This window comes from Cynocephalus volans, chromosome 5 (genome assembly GCF_027409185.1).
Source record: "Cynocephalus volans isolate mCynVol1 chromosome 5, mCynVol1.pri, whole genome shotgun sequence".
In the NCBI taxonomy this organism is placed as follows: domain Eukaryota; kingdom Metazoa; phylum Chordata; class Mammalia; order Dermoptera; family Cynocephalidae; genus Cynocephalus; species Cynocephalus volans.
In genome coordinates, this window is record NC_084464.1 from 159,158,503 (window position 1) to 159,176,084 (window position 17,582).

Consider the following 17,582-nt stretch of genomic DNA (forward strand, 5'->3'; position numbering starts at 1 on the left):
AGATCAGCTCCAAGGTATTTCAATAGTAAGAAAGTTACTGGAGTCTATCTAGATAAGTGTATTCTCTATGTAATGATAACAAAACATAAAATAAACATGTTCATTTCATACCTAATTCTTAACAGCTGTAAGAACTCTTCAAAAGCCCTTTCCTCAGAAAAACTAATATTAAATATTACTAACTAGACGACAATTTCTTTACAACTAAAAGATTTCCAAAATTCTGTTATCCCACTTATTTCAAACCAATATCTAATGCAAAACAAAGTGGGGGAAACATTTCCTGTTATTTTAATACCATGGATCTATATGTCAATGGTCAAATTAATCTAAGCAAGAGGGTCACTATAAGCATTTATCTGCTTCTCATTTCTTTCTGAACCTATCAAAGTCCTTTCAGGGCCTTCATTCCCATCTGCAGGACCTTAGTCAATTAGGCATCGACTGTGTTCTGAACTTTCAACCTTTCTCTTTCTAACAACTTTTCCCTGAAGATGATAAAATATAATGCTTCCCTATTTCTAACCTAAGAGTCACCCACACGCACAGGCACAAACACAACATGCTTTATTCACTCTCGGACCTATATGGCTGCTATATTTTACCTCTTCTCATAAGTAAGTTACGTAAAAAATATTCTACATTTTGCTTCCTGCAACATGGCAGAACAATCCTTTATATATCCCTAACCTGCTATCAACACATGGAAATATTGGAGAAAATATAAGAACATTTATAAAAATTCCCCTGTATATAAAAAAAATTAAAAAGAAAGCTTAGAAATGACCCTGCAGAAGAAATCAAAAGAAAACTTATAAAGCCAAAGCAGTCAGCCCACGTGATACTGACACATGACCTGGAGAGACACTGAGGTACAAGGCAAGCAGTCATTGGTCTCGCGTGCATGTTCTGTCCCATCCCCCCTGGAGACAATGGGTAAAAAGAGTTCTCTTGCATGGGACGGACAACAGTTATGGTTACAAAATGGCCACTTCAGTCAATACATAGTTAATTTATGGTTCCTTCAGATATATGATCTGAGGGACTTGGACCATCCATCCAATCCACAGAGCATCAGTCATTCTACTTTATTAATGACATCCTGCTGTCTGGAACAGATTAGCATGAAATGGTAAATACATCAGAGGCCATGAGTGAGATAAGTCCTATGTAAATTCAGGGGCCCACCACATTAGAGAAGGTTTTAGAGGTCCAAGGGTTGGGGCAAGTACGCACCCTCCAAAATACAGGATATGTCAGTCAGTTTGTCTTACCCCTTCCACCACTGAGGATGAAGCACAAGGCAGCTGCAGGCTCCATGGGTCCAGGGGCTCTGGTTCCCACAGAGAAAAGCACACCTTCCTGGGGACACAGGAAGAGTCCTACTGAAAACCATGATATGCTGCACCAGGTCACTTCAACCTCCTTGAACTGAGATACAGGCAGGAAGGAAAAGTGGCCACACTGTCAGGTGTAATTGATCTTTATTTTCAGGAGGAGGAGAGGCCACAGCTACACACAGGGGCTATGAAGAACATGTGGTATCCAGGTGGCCCACTGGGACATCTCATGGAATTTCCCTATGCGATTCTAATGGCAAGTGCGCAAGGCAGCAGTTAAGGCTTGAGAATGCACGGGGCCAGGACCTGAGACCCCTTTAGAATTTATTGCAGTGGCTAACATCAATGACTCTTACTATTACAGAAAATAAAAATATATCAGAGAGGGTTTTAAAGAATATCTACCCTGAATAAAGAATAGGAAGAATGGGTACCAGGTAACAGTGGATGGTGAGAAGTGAAGGGACCAGGGCATGAGACACAGAGATGTGGTCAGTGTTGGATGTGAGGACAGAGAGTCACTTAATGCCCTTGAAGGAAAACCATTGCTCAGACACAGGGTGTGCAGCGTGACCTTGTGAAGCTGGAGTGTCAGTGACAGAAGAAACCATATGTATTTTTGCATGTCCACTTTGGAAAAGAAAGACATTTAAAATTTGCAGGGTATCAAAAGTGGTAGTGATAGATGAGTCATCCAAGAATTCTCACTGTCTGACACTATCTATATACAGTCAATTTGTATATAGTGTCTACACAGATTATTGAGATATGTAGGTAGATAAAGATATAGATAAATATATATATGTCCATTATAGATACATATATACATAGATGCATAGACAATGATATAGATAGTATACGTATGTATTTCCTGTAGAATTATCAGTCAGTTGGATTTTTTGATATAGTTATGAGGTAAGATTGTTCATCTCTTATTAAGAATATTCCTAGTAGAGGGAATACATGACACCCATAAAGAGGTTTTTAGATTAATCACCCGAGAAAATGAGTAAAAATCATTTCACGGCTTGAGGGTCTACCTAATTAATTTCCTAAGTGCTAGACCAAAGAAGAAAGGGGGAAAAACTAGACTCTATGGGCATCTACTTTGGGTTAGGTACCTTGTTAGGAGCTTCACATACTTTTTTCCCCATTTCTTCCTTCTAAAGTAACCTGCCCCTGCTCCCCCACCCGTTCGTTCTCTCTGCACGTCCGTCCCCTCGGGTCAGGATCGTGCTTACTGTGCTTACGTAGCCTTACATTCTCCTGGTTCCTTTCCTCCTAGACACACGCTCTTTGCCTCCATTGCCATTATGAACATAGCCATTATGTTCAAATCCAGATCCCCAATTTCCAGGTCTAGTGCAAGACGGATGATCTCCAAGGAACTTGCCCTGGAGCCCAGCTCCTCACTGATAATTCTCTCTGCCTCACCTTTCCTCAGTACTTATTCATAAAGTCCATCCTTAATGTACTTTGGATACCAGCCTCACTTTTATTTAAAGTGTTTCATATATTCCGTTCTTACCTATCAACATTAAATGAAAAATCATGAAATGACAGAGACCTTTCACGACCCACACCTCATCAGATCCAGTGCTGAGCACACGGTCGTTATGTAATCAACAGCTACGAATTATGCTAGTGGATGAACGAGTGAATGGAGCACGATTTTTATAGTCTCTGGTACTTTTATTTTACAGTTTATCTGTTCCCATTCATACATTTTTACTCAATTACTTATTAAGTATCTACTCTGGCTAAAGTAGGCACCCAACAAGTACATGTGGACTACAGAACACAGTGAATGTATAAACACTTTATGGTTATATCTGGTTCAAGCACTGGGAAAGACACACGTATGAATAATCACAATGCAAACTCTAGGGACACAGGATTCACATGGAACAAGTATGACAAGGAAGTACATGAGGTCACCAAACTCTGGTAGCATAGAAGTCAAGGAGGAGGGAATCATTGAGTCAGACGGCTCCATTAGGGAACCTGAGCTGAATTTAAAGGAACGGGAGGATTAGTATTGGGTCACTGGAGAGAAACATGGCTTTTGGGCAGGGAGGAAACAAGGATATAGAAAAGAATTCTTGTAAGAGAAAAGTAACCAGGTGGGCTGACTGAAAGGTTGTATCGAGAAAAGAGTGGGAGAAGAGGACTGAGCAGATTCTGGTTGGGGATGGGTGGCTCCAGCAGACACACCTAGCATATGGCTCCAGGTGGTGGGACTCTCTGAAGGTTTCTGCTTTCGTCTGAATGTCTGAGTTCCCCCAGATTTGTAAATTGATATCTTCACCCCCAAGGCCATGGTATTATGAGATGAGGCCTTAGGGAGGTGCTAAGTCATGAGGGCAGTGTCCTCGTGAATGGGATTAGCACATTTATAAAAGAGACCCAAGAGAGCTCCCTTGCCCTTTCCACCAAGTGCGGACACAGCAAGATGTCACCATTTACGAAACAGAAAGCAGGCCCTCACCAGACAACAAACCTGCCAGTTTCTTGATCTTGAACTTCCCAGCCTCCAGAATGGTGAGAAATAAATTTGTTCTTCGTAAGTCACCCAATTTATGGAATTTTGTTATAGTAGCCCAAATGGACTAAAACAGTTTTTAAACATGAGAAGAGAGTGATGTTTTAGTAAGTTAACTCTGAGGGAAATTTGGAGGGGAAAAAAGGTGGAAGTAGTGAGAACTACTTGGAGGTCATTTTAGCAATTTAGACATGAGCTACTAAGGAGCTGGACTATAATGTGTTGGTTCTGGGAACAGAAATGAGAAGATGGATGGGGTGACATTTTTGAGGAGATTCTGTCAGGACCTATCTTCTCACAGGTCTTCCGTTCCTCCTGACATTCCTCTGTGCCCTTTGCCCAAATTATATGTAAATGTTAATTGATCAATCTGGAAATGGCTTCACCCCAATGAGCCAGGTTACAGAGGAGTTAATTAAAGGTTAAATAAAGTTCTCAATCATATGTGAAAAGAATTTTAAATGCTTTACTTGGCATTACTGAAAAGTCATTCGTAAGCAATGATTTCTCTGTTTTTACTAAAGGAGTAATCCAAAGACCCTTTGGTCACAGAATGTTAGGCATAACTGAAAGAGTTTTAGTAAAAAAAATATGGCAAGCCATTCACATACATCACACAAAGTGGAGTATTGTTACACAGTATTTCAAACATGTTAAGTTTTACGAAATTAGTTCTCTAGTATCTACAAAAATAGCATCAATGTTTTCACATTTATCTAGTAAAATGTGCAGTTTAATCTGCCCTATACCACATTTGCTGTCTGTCTTTCCCGTTTGCCCTTGGTCACACACTCTCTGCCCAAATCCATCTGTTTCCCTGACTCTCAGTTTGTCTGATTCTCTCCGGCATCTTCATTTATCCACGTTAAGGGAGAGGATGTGATTCCAACTTCTCAACTGAATGTGACCTATATTGAGAGCAATGTGCCAGTAATTTCAAGATATGTAAAGATAAGGAAACAAGTCTAGACTCTGAAGGAAAAATAAATCAAGTAGAGTAGGCAGGAGAGGGACACAAAAAATTGTAATTCAGGGCAGAATATTTTAAGTTATGTTAGAGATGTAAGAAACCTGAGCAGGCTCACGGGTAAGCAGCCTCGAAGATGTTCTCTAGTGATCCCTACCTCCTGTGTAGTTCCTTTCCACAATGAATGGGTTGACCTGCGTACAACAGGAAAAATGCAGAAATGACAGTGTGTGACAGGAGTAGGTCAGAAAAGACACTGCAGCTTCTGTCTGTGCTCTCTCAAAGATCACTTGCTTAGAGGAAAGCCAATAGCCATGTTGTGAGGACATTCAAGCAACCCTTTGGAGAAGTCCATGTGGTGAGGAACTGGGGCCTCCTGCCAACAGCCAGTACTGGTTTGGCAGCCACTTAATCATCTTTGAAGTAGATCCTCCAGCCCAAGGCAAACCTAAGATGACTATAGCCCTGGCTCATATCTTGACTGTAACTCCATGACATACTCTGAGTAAGAACTCTGCAGCTGAGCTGCTCATAAATTCCCGACCCACTGAAACTGTGCGAGATAACATTTATTGTTTTCTTAAGCCACTAAGCTTTGGGATAATTTGTTATGCAGCAATATCTAACTAATACAGGCTCAGAGGTGGGAGAGATCACATTCAGATAGCAGGTCAGAAGAGAATTTACGAAATCAGTATCATTTGAAGGAGGATCAGCATTCCAGTGCATGGGGATGGAGAAAACAATTGAGTTCAAGAGGAAAGAGTGAATTGTAAAAGTACGGAGCATGGAAGGAAAACACTGAGTTATCTAGTGTAGCTGGTTTCTTCATTTGCCACAACGAATAGCAAAATTACATAGAAATGTACATATACATTCAGGAATAATAGAGTCATTTGAAATGCAATGAAAAGCAATGCAACTTAGAATAAAAACATTAAGCACAAAATCCCTGAGAAAATAAAAATAAAATCTCCTTGCTTGAGAAAGTTCTTCAATTTAGCTAACACCTGACCCTAGAAAATTCACAGGTTGTTTTTATTACACAGAGTTCATGCAATGGTAACATAGATGTTATGTCCCAGTTAGCAATCTTTCAAAGCTCTCTACAAACTCTTTGAATATGTAGAACTATGACTGCTGGGAATTTAATAAAGTATTTGATTAGATAAAAATAATTAGAGGAGAAAAGCTAAACCATTCAATAACTTGAATTTATCTTCTTAACAGCTGTCACTTTAAATCCCTTTTAGTTAGAGATGGCTTATAAACAACAAATAAATGAATGACTGAAATCTCAGGAACCAAATGCATTTTAATTTCGTCTGTATTTAGCAAAATTACCTACCAATTGCCTAAATACATTACTGACAAAGAAGTACCCAGCACACACCTGTCCACAGCAATGCTGGGGAGAACATTTCCACCCACAAATGTCATATGAGTTCATTATTTGAGGTAGCCAATTGAGCAATCCCAGTCACTGGAGAGGCCCCTAGTCCAAGATGCTAATTGACAGACTAAACTCCTAGAAATTAAAATAAGCTTCAATAGCTGAATGACCTTCAACATTCCTTCCAGCAGCCAAATTTAAAATCCTGAAGTAAGTTCATTTGTCCATTAGTCGGCTTGGAATCAGAGTCCCATTAAGGCACTGCCAGATCCTGCACAAGCTCATTAACTACCACTTCCAGTTTCCTCTTGCCGTCTCTGCTCATGTGTTTACTGTTTCATCCAGTCCACTTTGATGCACACACAAAAAAGGGTTTACTTTGGCTCTGTGAGCTTACTTGCAGAAGTCTCAGTATTTTTAGCACATGCACTGTACCCAAGGTAAAAAACCCTTTATGTCTACCTGTTTGAATCACTTTCATTCACCCATTCTGCCAACACTGTGGCATAGCACCAGATGCCTGGCACTGACATCTCACTGTCCCATAACAGTGAATAAGAATGGTCAACCCTTACAGGGTTGGAGGTGAATAAGTAATCACCTCATGGTAAGTTTAGAGAACGCCCAGCCAGTTCTGGGGTTTGAGGAATGGCCCATGTCCCAGTGCGTTCAGTCCCTATGGAGAGAAGATGATGAACAAAGTGAATGGCTCCTCTTGCTTAACAAAGCTTTTAATAAGATATTATATAAATGGTATTTACATATGCTGTAAAAGGATTAAGAAAATATAAATTCTCTATCTCCTTTTCTAAAATTCCCTTTTCCTCTTCAATCCTCATTCAGAAATTCTATATCTTGACTGTGGCATTAAATGTTATCAAGTTCAAGAGAATTTCTTAACTGATTCCTCCTATTTGTCTTCATTTTCCAAAAAATGTCAAGGTTCAGCTCAAGTCCAACCTCTTTCAGAAAGCTTTTTAAATAAAACTCAAGCTAACATTGACTCTCTCACTCACTTCCTAACTCTCTGTAATGCTAATACTTAGAAAGTATTGTTTTTGTATTCAACTTAGTATTTTATTACATATGATTTGTATTATGAACCTATGGCAGGTCTCCCCAACTCAAATCCAACATATACTAACTGGGAAGCTGTCTTAGTCCATTCCTGTTGCTTATAATAAAATACCCAGAACTGGGACATTCAACCCAAGGCATTCTGCCCCTGCCCCCGCCCCCCCCAAACTTATGTCCTTTTCACATACGAATACATTCATTTCATCCCAAAAGTTAAGAAACAACTCAAAGGTCTAAAGTTCAAAGTCCCATCTATGAAATCAATGCAAGTTGTCTACTTCCAAGATACAATGGTGGGACAAACATAGGGTACATATTACCATTCCAAAAGGGAGAAATAGGCCAAAAGAAAGGGGTAACAGGTCCCAAACAGTCCAAAATCCAACAGGGTAGGCACTGAATCTTACAGCTGGCAAATCATGTATCTTGACTCCGTGTTCAAGGTCCTCTGCATGCTGGTGTGGGGGTTGTGTCCCCAAGTCCTAAGGCAGCTTAGCTTCTGTGGCTTTCCTGGTCTTAGGTGATGCTTCAGCTCTGACAGGCTGGCACTATACAGTGGTTGTTCCACAATCCTGGGGTCTCCATGGCAGTCCTGCTCTCACGGCTCAACTAGACATGGCACTGATGGGGTTTCTCAGCTACAACTCTGACCCCACCTTTCTGCTCGACATTGCTCTAGTGAAGTCTCTATGTGGTAACTCTGCCCCTTTGACAGATCTCTTCCTGGGCCCGCATGCTTTTCCATACATCTGATGAAATTGGAGTGGAGGCTCCCAAGCCTTCTCAGCTCTGGCATTCTGTGAGCCTGCAGATCTAACACCATGAGGATTCTGCCAAGGCTTCTGGCTTGTATTTTCCAAAGCGGTGGGTCCAGCCACACCTGGGGCCAATTTAGCCACAGCTGGAGCAGCTAAAGCAGCTGGGGTGCTGGTGCTGGAAGCAGCTTCCTGAGGCGGTCCTGGGCAGTAAGCCCATGGAGGGCACCTCAGGCCTGTTCCCCAAAACTATTTTTTTTTCCTAGGACTCTGGGCCTGTAATGGAAGGGTTGTCCTCAGAGTCTTCTGCAATGCCTTCAGGGCCTTTTCCCCCTTCTCTTGATAATCCCTTTCTTTTGTGTTAGTCTTCTTAGGACCACTGAATTTTTTCTCCTGAAAATACTCTTCACTTCCCTACCATATGGCCAGGCTGCAAATTTTCCAAATCTTTATTCTCTGCTTCCCTTTTAAATTCTGGCTTTATGTCATGCCTTTGCCACCATAACTCAGCATAGGCTATTACAAGTAGCCATGCAGCTTCCTTAATGCTTTACTGCTTAGAAATTTCTTCCACCAAATACTCTGGTTCACAGCTCTTAAGTTCCAACTTCCACAAAGTCCTAGGGCACGGACACAACACAGCCAAGTTCCTTGACAGTTCATAGCAAGAGTGATCTCTGCCCCAGTTTCCAAGAAACTCCTTATTTCTATCTAAGACATCCTCAGAATGGTGTTTACAGTCCATATTTCCATAAGCATTCTGGTCAGCACCATGTAACCAGTCTCTAAAACATTTTAAACTTTCCCTGTTTTTCTTGTTTTCTACACTCTCACCAGTATCTTGGCTTTTTCTAGCCTGTTCCTGTAAATTTCTCCAGCCTCTCTTCAATAGCCAGTTCCAAAGCTGTTTCCACATTTTCAAGTATTTGTTATAAGCAACGTCCCACTTCTCTGGTACCAATTTTCTGTATTAATCCATTGCTGTTGCTTATAAAAAAAAAAATAATACCTGGAACTGAATAATTTGTAAGGAAACAAAATTTATTGCTTATAGTTTCTGAGGCTGGGAAGTCCAAAGTCCAGGGAACACACCTGATTACAGTTTTCTTTGGTAATGACTTCAGTGACAGCAAGGCATCACATTGCAAAAATGGTAGAACAGAGACAGCAGACATTAACCTCCTCATGCACTCTCCTTTTAAAGCACTCCAACCACACACAAGACCACCATTTTTTATCCATTCACTATGGCATGGTCCTACAATCTAATCACCTCTTCAAGGCCCCACTGTTCAATTACCATAATAGAATTCCTACCCTCATCAGTTACAGTGGGGTTAAGCTTTGGGGAGACATTCAATGCAAGGCACAAGCTACGATCTGATGGTGCCTGTGCTGGACACAGGCAGGGCAACATGGTTGTTGCTCCGAAGGTCTGATGGTGAGAAAACTAAGTCTGGGACACCTCAGTAGAACTAATGAGAGGCAACACAATATAATGCTGGGCAGGCGGACAATGTTTTCTGAAAGAAAAAAAATGTACAGGCCTAAAAGGTAAGAATGAGTTAGCCTGACCAAGTAACTAGAGAGGAAATTAGAAAAATATGTGAAAACACTTGAGATGGAATAAAATTGGGTGAGGTTAGAGAATCATATTGTATGATTTCATATTATCCCCTTATCTTTTAACAAAGTTCCAAAGTCCTCCCCCCGCAAAAAAAAAGAAAGAAAAAAAGGCTAAAAAGTAATGATATTGCTTCCACAAGCCACACACATAGGTCTGTGTTTTAAGTTTATATAACACCTCAACTGTAGCTGAATTGAGTTCTATTTGTTACATTTTGAGCCATTGACAATAAATAGGCTATACAAATAAAAATACAAAATCATGGTTACAAAAGGAATTAACAGATTATTAATTTCCCGCAGATGGTTTCAATCTTGGAAGATATTCTTTGACTTTAGCATAGTTCATGCATTGCATTTCTAAATAAAATTACTGTTAACAGGTTTAGCCCAAACATAGCCCACTAATTTTTTGAAGTGTTAGATTGTAAACATTGCAGTATAACAACAGATATTAGAAAAGAAAAAATAAATTTTTTAAAAAAAATAAAAGTAAGTTAAAAGCAAAGAAGTCCACCCTCTTTTGCAGTATTTTATTATAATGGTTTGGTTTACCAGCAGCACTCCCAACTTTTCTTGCTAAGATATTTATCCTACTCAACAGACACTTTTGAATAATTGCAAATAGTGGATAAATTATAATAAAGTAATTGTTGCATGTAACAAATGAAACTAAATATTCCAAAGGACATTTGGCCCATGGGAGGAAAATACATCCCATAAAAAGTCATCACGATACTTTCCTATCTCCCAATTAATAGAATTAATATTATTTTATTTTATTTTTTAATGGATAATGAAAATTTGTTTTAGTATTGGTACATCTCGAATTTCCTAAAAGGTACACAGATTGAATTTTGTTTTCCAAGGATGCTTAAAATTATGAGTCCAGGTACTCCAGGACTATAATCTCAAGGCAAATCTTATTCTTACTGTAAATATGTATAGCTGAAAAAGGCTAAAGCAAAACATAACATAAAATAGTTTCTGGGTCACATCATTTGCATAGAACCTTTGTGTGGCACAACCATTTAGCTGTTGGAGATGCCATCTGGAATACACACTAACTCATGCACATATCTCGTCTTTGTTTTTTCCCCTGTGAAAAACAGCTAAAAGCAGATAATGCTCAGATCCACTGCAAAAAGCATTCTGCTAAATTGAGAAAGATATGAAGACAGATCTTGTTTAGATAAGAACCCCACTGTGAAATAAATTGTTGTTAGTGTATCCCCAAATCTCATGACAGAAAATATTAATGTGCTAAGAATCAGTCCAATGGCTATGAATGTTAGGAGCTATTTAACATTAGAAATTATTACAGAGAATGGCTTTAAAAAATACATTTTTTGCTGCCAGCTCACAAAAACCTTGTACAGAGGATTCCGTATTGGTCTTTTACTCATTTTTAAAATGAATGAATGAATGCTAATAAGATTCTGTGTCTTTTATTCTTTTTATCAGAGAAGCATTAGGAATCAGGTCCTCTGAAGTAGAGTAGTTTGAAATGAAGGATCCACCTAAAAGATTGTAGATGTGTTAAAACTGTTCTACAGTGAAAATGTCTCAAATGAGGAGGTGTAGGGAAAATTCTCAGGTATGATTAGATGGATTCAGCACTAAAATAGTAACATAATTTTAAAATTTGTGGAGCATAGTAGATAAAATTATTTTCCCAATTTGTTTTTTTGTTTGTTTGTTTGTTTTACATATAGACAGAAAAGCAGTGTATAGCACCTGAAAATATTTCCTTAAAAATAATAAAAATCAATATGGCATAACAATATGAATCCAAATGAATTCATGTACAAACCCAAGGTAAGGGAATTCATGCAAAGACGTGACTGCCTGTCTAACACATCAAAAGAAGTTAGAGGTTGGAGGGAGGTTTGGAAAAGACCTGGGGATGATGGTGTGAGCTGGTGGTGCCATGAGCTGGCCTGAGAACCCAGTTTCTATGAAACAAGGGTCTGTGAAATGAGCAGGTTAGTGACAATCTCTAGGAACCTTTAGGGTACGGAGACTGTATAAACTTCAATTTATATGATCACAACATGTCTTCAACCTTACTTGAAATCGTATGCAAAAGATAATTTGTATTTAGGATTCCAGCTTCCTATGACCTCTTGAACTAATGCATGTGTTGCTTGCAAGGGTAAGAAATCAGGAATTTTTGGAGATTTCACCCTCTGGAAGACTTGCTGAAAGGAAGGCCCTGATCCAGAACATTCAAGGAAAACCAGAAAAGGCATTTTGGTATTAAAAAAAAAAAAAAAAAAAAGCAACAAAATACCTTTTATAACTTCCAACAACTAAAAGTTAATTTAGTATTAAAGCTCTTTTTTCCTTTTTCTTCAGCAACGTCAGCTGGTCACTGGGGCCGGGCATACCTACATGGAAGAATGGCAAATGCAGACAGAGGGCCACATGGCCCTCCTTGGGTCAGATGTCGCTCACTATCCTCTGTGCCCCAAACACTCTGCCTGTGTCTCTCATCATACTTACCACAGCACTCATTTACTTGTTTAATTGTCTATCTTCTCTCCAGACCAGATGTCAGCAAACTATGGCTGGGAGCCAATTGTCAATAAAGTTTTATTGGAACATGGCCATTTTGCATATTGACTGTGGCTGCTTTTGCACTACAATAGCAGAATTGAGTGGCTGTGACAGGGACTGAATGGCCTACAAAGCCTAAGCTACTTACTATTTGGCCCTTTACAGAAAATGTTTGCTTATTGCTGCTCGAGGCTATTGACTCCATAAACACAGGGCTATCTTTTGGTATCTTCAGTGCCCGGCCTATGGCTGGTGTTGGTAAATATTTACGTTCTATATGATTCACCAATGAACTACTTGAGTAAATGAATGAATGAATGACTATGAATGAAGAAGAACGAAAGGGAAAGCAAACAACAATTTTCTCAGTGTCCAGAGCTCTGCAGCAGATTACCAGTTTTGAACTAAGCCATCTGACTCCACTTTGGAGCATGCCTGATGCTTGTGACTTCCACATAATAGGAAGGAAAAGGGACAAAGGCTTTGAAGAGGGCAAACAGGACAAAGACCATATAGATTCCTTACTGAACAACAAAAATTTATTGGGTGCCTGCTATGTACCAAGCACTGTCTTGGGCCTTGGTGTGTCATTGACCCTTCAAATTGGAAGAGACAGATATTAAGCAAACACATAAAAATTAAATTAAATGGGATCATGTGACAGTGGCTGGTGAGCTGCTACACACTGGGTGGCCAGGGAAGGCCTGAGGAGAGGACACTGACACTGATTCCTGAATGACAAGCCATGCACAGGCCTGGTGCAAGAGGGTTTTGGGGAGGAACAGCCAGTGAGAAGTCCCGTAAGCAGGACACCTGGGCATTGTTGCAGAACCAATGAAAAAGTCACTGTGATGAGGACACAGAGACCAAGGGGGTGGTGGAGCAAGATGAGGTCCAAGGAGACTGGAACAGTCATGTGAAGCCTCTAAGGTGTGCTTAGGAATTCAGCTCTTTGACAATGGCAGATCAATACAAATTTTTAATCAGGGAGGCAACATAATGTCATTTATGATTAAAACACACTCTAACTTTGTGTAACAAATGGACTTTAGTGTGACAAGAAAAGAAGGGAGACTCCCGGACATTGCTAAAGTCATCCTGGTAAGAAAAGATGGTGGCTTAGACCAAAGAGTGGGGATGGAGAGACACGGGCAGGTTGACAGTATGTTTGGACAGTGCAGCCTCTGCACGTCTCCTACCCAGCTCTTTTCCTCTCCTACTAACATTTGTATTTGTAGGTTTCTCCATTTTTAGGAAATCTCATGATCATGTCCCCCAGACTATGGGATCACAGCTATGTTATAAAATTCATACTTTTCAAATTACTTTAAATGGAAATGAAGACTTTCTGATGTGTTCTAAACAAATTTAAAATCTTTGCGTAGGGCCCAAATTAAATGATAATGGGCCTGGTAATAAAATAGTGAATTAATACATTTGTAAAACTATAGTTCCTTTTTACGTCTAATGGGTCACGCTGGGCACAGAACATTGGATGAGAGATGCATGGTTCCTGCTCCCACTGACAACTGTCGTGGCAGTGTCCAGCCCACGAAGCCCTGTGAGGCTGTGGGAGGACGATATTTGATATCTTCAAACAGGGCATTGATTGATATTGGAGACAGAGAGAAACTGTACAGACGTTTCAAATATTTAGAAGGTAAAATTGACAAAACTCAGAGCTTCATTAACCTTAGCAGAGACCATTCTGCCCAGATTCTCTTTTTCAACACTTACTAAGTGCGTCTCATGCCTGGCTCTCCTGCTTAGTGCCTGCTCGGCGTTGTCACAGTCCTCCGTGCTATCGCAGCCTCAGGAGGGCAGGGCCCACTCCTGCCTTTTCTCTCCACAATCTCACTGCCTAACATTGGGCCTGTCCACAGGAGGAGTTTCAAAAAACATTTGTTTGATGAATGAGTGGCTGACTCCCCTCCCTCCCATGACAACAATGAACTAGCCTACCACCCAGAAGAACATGGGAGGAAACTGAGGCTTAGGGAGCTCCCACAGCTCACAAGGGACAAAGCCAGCACCAGAGCCAACTTTGCACAGGCTCTACCCAAATCCCTCAATACTGCATGACACTGCCGTGGTCTACTGGGGATGTTGGGGACATTTGCTGATGTAAGAAAACAACTAGAGGAGTAGCCAGACTGGAAAATAAGTATGTGGAAAACTAGTTCTGTTCATGGTTCTTAAACTCAGGAGAAAAGAGAGGAGCTGGGAAACAGTCTGGGGACCTATTAGCCCAGAGATGGTAATTGTAGCCACAGGAGTGGGTGGGACCACCCATGGACAGTGTGTAAAGTTAGGAGAGGAGGTGTCCAGAGGAGACCCCCAGAGAACACTGGCATTACAGTGTGACTGGTTTGATTAAGGAGTTTTAACTTGAGCTAGAAACACGGCTGTGTTACTTTTTTCTACTACTAACTGCTACTGTCAGTCCACAGTGGACAGTGGGCTCCCTCAGCAACATCTCAATCAGAGTCCATGACTTTTGGTCACTTTAGTTATTAAAATAATCTAATGTTGAGCACCAAGCCTGAGACCAGCCCCTTTTAAACTTCAATCTCATCTTGTGCTCAAAGCTCTCTCCTCCACCTGGTGAAGACTAGGACTGGCTCGAGCTGCTCAGAGCTGTGCAGAACAGGGAAGGCCCACTCGACGGTGCAGGTGGAGGACCGGTTATCCCAGGACCCAGGAGGAACGACGGAGTGTGATGAAGAATCCCGCTCTTTCTTGCCTCCCAGTGGAGCCTGCACACAAGCAGGTATGATTGATTTTCATTCCTTCATTTCAACAAAGGCTTGTGCTGAGGATGAAAGGGTGGGCAAGACAGAGGAGGTTTCTATTTGAATTGAACTTGCAAATTCAAAAGGAAGACGACATAGGTAAACAAGGAATCGGTGCTAAACGAAGTGTTACCAAGAGTTGCAAAGACAGAGAGGCATAGAGAGGAGTAGGGAACAGGCCGACCTATCCTCATCTCCATTGCAATGAAGGCTCCTTGAAGAAAGTCATTGCTATGAGTTAAATGTGTTCCCCAAAGCTCATGTGCTGGGAATGTGATCTCCATTATAACAGTGTTAAGAGGGTGGAAAATCCTGTTAAGGTAAAGGGTGAACAGGTGATTGTATTGTGAGAACTGTAACCTTGTGAGTGGACCGATCCGTTCATGGAGTAATGGGCGTGGTTCTGATGGCTTTAAAAGGAGAGCAAGGGAGGAAGTTACTGTCTCTTCTCAGCCATGCACCATGTGACACCCTGATTGCCACATGGCCCCGTGGAGAATCCCCACTAAGAAAAAGGCCGTCCCTCACCAGATGTGTTCCCTGGACCTCCTACTTCCCAGACTTCAAACTGCAAGAAATAAATTTTATTTCTTTGTAAATTACCCAGTTGCAGGTATTCTGTCATAAGCAACAGAAGTGGATGAATACAGAAAATTATTCTTCAAACAAAAACCAGGTGATTCTTTTAAAATCAAAGTTAGGGCCTCTCACTCCTCCACTCAATCTATGCAACAGCTCCCCATTGTCAGTCAGAAAAAGGCCCTAGTACCTACAACAGCCTTGCCGCATCCTCTAATCCTGCCAGCCTGTCCCTTCTGTGCCCTCAGCCCCTGGTCTCCTCCCGCTCGCTGCAATCCGGCCCCAGCTCTGTACTGTCCTCAAACATGCCCCCCCCACAGCTACCTCAGGGCCTTTGCACAGGCTCTTCCTTCTGTTTGCGTGCTCTTCACCAGATGTCACGTGGCTCGCAGCCTGACTCCTGCAGCTCAGCTCTCCTTTCAAATGCCTCCTTCACGATGAGCCCCTCCCTCCCCTCCCTGTGCAAAACTGCAGTCACCCCTCACCCTGCACTCCGGATTCCCGAATCCTGTCTTATTCTTTCTATGACACTGATCACCTTCTGCAGGAGATTTGCATTATTCTTCCCAACACTTCATCCTTCCCTGTACCCACCTCCTCTGCCAGGTAACTTTGCCCTTCCTCCCACTAGAAACCACGCATATTTCCCCATCTCATGGATAGCAGCCTGGGACACTTGGATTTGAAGGGTGGCAGAATGTTCCACCCCCAAATATACCAGTTTGGCATGAGGATTACTTTGAGCTGACGGCACTTGAAAAACAGCCGATGGAAAAAGGGCATTCTCACCTCCCCTTCCTCCTGAAGACAGGAGGTGAAGACTCCCATGTGACAGACTCCCTCCTCGCACCAGAGACAGGAAACATTCTTCAATAAGGAGCCATAACAGAGAGAATTCTGTACAAACAGACCTTGTCAGGATAATTCCTGTCTCCCTTTAGTTACTTTAGTTACTTTCTCCAATTAATTTAGTTGCTTTCCCCAATTAATTTAGTTATGTTCCCCAATTCCCTCTCCTTGTCAGCACAATGCAGAGCCATGCCACTTCTCTGGGTTTCTGTTTCCTTACGAGGGCTCCAGCATCACATAAAACCTACATTAAACTTGTGTGCTTTTCTTCTGTTTCTCGTATGTCAGTTTGATTCTGAGGCCCAGCCGGGACCCTCGGAGGGCAGAGGTGAAGCTCTGCCTCCCCCGCAGCTGCTTGGCCAGTAGGATGTTAGCAGGTGTGACACCATCAGGCCCATGGAAAGCGCTTGTTTGCTGAGACCTGTCCCTTTGTGTTCCTGTCTCTCACCACGAGAAGAACCATCCTTGGGGAACAACTGGTTTAAGGATGACAGACACATTGTCCAGACTGGAAACATCCAGTGCCCAAAGCAGATTCCAGCTAAGCCAGTCCCAAGCAGCTAAAGCCAGGTGAAGGAGACAGGTATGGGTGAGAAATAACTGCCTAGTGTCATGTGCCACTGAGATTCTGTGGTTGTTCATTATTCCACTCTGGCTGACCAGCAACCAGTTTCATCATTTAGTCTACATATGGCTTATCGTGTGCCTCTTATCACTAGGATGGAAACTCCATTAGGGCAGAGCTTTGTTTGCTGTTGCATCCTAAGTGTCTGGCGCACAGTAGGTGATTGATAGAGATTTATTCAGTAAATGAAGCAAAGGCCTCGAGTCAGACTCCCCAACACTATCCCCCGATGAGGAGGACCTGCCATGTTCTGTTCCACTAAAAGGAAGGAAAGAAGAGTGAACCAAAACAAGGAGAAGGTGCAGCATAAGTAAAAAGGTCACAAGTGGGCCTGCGGAGAAGTGGACATTGGATGTATAGGATGTGGCACAGTTTCCAGTGTGACTCATGGCTGCTATAGAAGAAAAACACCAACAGTGACCACAGCAAGTGCATGACCACTGCAAGTGCAGGGTTCAATTTCAACAGAGTAATTATT

The 17,582-nt window shown here is 41.6% G+C and overlaps 1 protein-coding gene across 6 annotated transcripts in view; it reads right to left on the reverse strand.

Moving 5' to 3' along the window:
* The window catches only part of PRKN (parkin RBR E3 ubiquitin protein ligase), a 1,299,935-nt gene that overhangs the window by 419,502 nt on the left and 862,851 nt on the right, over positions 1–17,582 (reverse strand). The window lies entirely within an intron of this gene.